The 2,483-nt window shown below is 31.7% G+C and overlaps 1 pseudogene; it reads right to left on the reverse strand.

The window, feature by feature from the left end:
• Nucleotides 1-1,915: 1,915 nt before the first annotated feature.
• Nucleotides 1,916-2,034, reverse strand: LOC128658341 (uncharacterized; annotated as a pseudogene).
• Between the last annotated feature and the right edge of the window lie 449 nt (nucleotides 2,035-2,483).

The raw sequence follows: 2,483 nt of genomic DNA on the forward strand, positions 1-2,483 counted from the left end.
TAAGAATAGGAATATTATTTAATATAAAACCCCAATGATATTTGTTTGTTGTTTTCTTGTTGCTTTTACAAAAATGCTATTCATATTAAGGTGCTAAAAGTAATTCTATTTGGATTGTGTATATACCTAATTGGATTTTTATAAAAAAAAACAGTAATAATTATTTTGCTTATTTAACCCTTTGGGATGAACAGAATCCAATTAATAAAGTATACCAAAGCACCAACTATACGAAGGCTGGGTCTGGACCAAATTCAATATTCAAACGATTACAGTAAACAATTTATTGAGTACACAAATAAGTTAAAAACATGGATCCATGTATAAACAATCAAATTTATACAACAATAATAGCTAAATGAATAGTTAAAACAAATAGTTATGTAACAGATATAGCATTTACATTTTTTGCAAACATTGCTTTTAAAAATATTCCTAAAAAGTTCAAATTTAGTATAAGGCTCACAACAGAAATTCAACTTTGTGTTTACCACATACACAAATTTATACAGCAATAGTAGCTAAATGAATAGTTAAAACAAATAGTTATATAGCAGATATGGCATTTAAAATTGTGCAAACATTGCTCTTAAAAAATATTCATAAAAAATTCCAAATTAAGTATAAGGCTCACAACAAAAATTCAACTTTGTGTTTACCACATACACATAATAGGTGAAATATATTAGTCAGTTATATAATATTATCTAACCAATACTGTTCTCGATTCTATGTAGGGTTGCCACCTCAGCCATGTTTTCCTGGACACTTATGAGTTACACATGCTGCAGGGTGTGCTGGGAGGAACATGTATTGTGTTTCTGGACAGCACTATTTATATTCCTCCCTACAAACCCTGCAGCATGTGTAACTTATAAGTGTTCTGTATTTTAAGGGACAGGTGGCAACCCTAATTCTATGCAATGCTCCTAAATATTGCCAATAGTAACTAATGTGTAAGGCTCTGAGTAAGACCTTTAACTCTGTGTTTAACACATACGCATTGTCAAGTAAAAAATATTGTGATAGCAATATGCCAATGTAAAAAATGTGTATCAAAAACGTTGTGTGCAAAAATTAGTATACAAGACTTATTAATGGTCAAAAAAATTAGGTTGATCTTCAAAAAACGTGAATTAAGAACAAAGATTGTAAAAAAAATGAAAAACCAAAAATTTACAAAAACATTGTGGTGTGTTCAAATAGTGACTTATTTAAATGTAAATAATAGTCCAAAAAATAGTCCAACAGTGAAAACTTAATAGAAAAAATAATCCAACAATAAATTATAATAAGTAGTGTGCCTCTTTAAGAAAAAACAATAATCCTTAAAGTGTTGTGAATCCTAACAGCAATAGTTATGGTGATTTTCCAAGTGTTTTATACTGAATACAGTACTTGCTAGCCGTTTTCCAACCCAAAATTCTATCTTCTTGGCAAATATTTTGCTATAATCCCTGGATGATCCTTCTGTAAAAGAAAGATATGATGGTGTAGATTGTTTTTAGATCAATAGAAAATTAAATTGTGCTTACCAGTCGACATGTTTCGGTCACAAAGAGACCTTTATCAAGACTGGTTTTATGGTGTTAGTAGTGGTCTTTTTATACCAGACTGATTGCTGGCCATAAAATTGTTGAACAGGAAGTGTTTGTTAAGCACTTCCTGTTTTACTGACCTTAAATGTGTGTTTAAAACATATAGTTTATAGTTTAAAAATCTGTGATTGAAAAATCCATTATAATACATTTAGATGGTATCCTTATTTTGTCAAGCTCTGTCTGCATCTGATCACTTTTATTCAGAGAAAATACGAAAATTCATATGTTAGAATACAATGTTCCAAATTTGGAAAAATATATATACAAACCCAGCCTTTTTAGTTATGACTTCATACCTATTATTTCAAAAAAATTTCCTACCGCACCTGGTGTTCCTAGGTGGTCTCCCATCCAGGTACTGACCAGGCCTGACCCTGCTTAACTTCCAAGATCAGACAGGATCGGGTGCATTCAAGGCAGTGTGGTGGTAGACATTTCTGTATTAGCCCTATTTCTCATCATGATCTGATAAGAAAGAGAGTTTACTGTCATCTCCAAGCCGTTTTTCAGCTGTTTCTATTGGGTATAATCTCAGTAGGGGCTTGGTTTCTATTGGATGGGGCAGGGGTGTGTATAATAGGCTCAATTTCTTTGGATAGTAGTCGGAATGTTATTAAAACATTCCCTTATCTGTCATAATAAAGCCATTTTAGCGTATATGTTAAGGTCTCATTTTTAGATGTCATTTCTAGATGCCAATTTTTAGATATGCTTTCTAATCTAAGAGAATAAAAAGCGGATACAAGACATATTCTTATTATTGTTACAAGGTCTGAACGAAGAGAGAATTTACTGTCAGACTGCAAACCTTTTTTCGGCTATTTCTATTGGGTATAGCTTAATTATGCAGTGTAATGTCTATTGGGTAGGACAAGGGTGTGT

Source organism: Bombina bombina, chromosome 4 (genome assembly GCF_027579735.1).
Source record: "Bombina bombina isolate aBomBom1 chromosome 4, aBomBom1.pri, whole genome shotgun sequence".
Taxonomy (NCBI): Eukaryota; Metazoa; Chordata; class Amphibia; order Anura; family Bombinatoridae; genus Bombina; species Bombina bombina.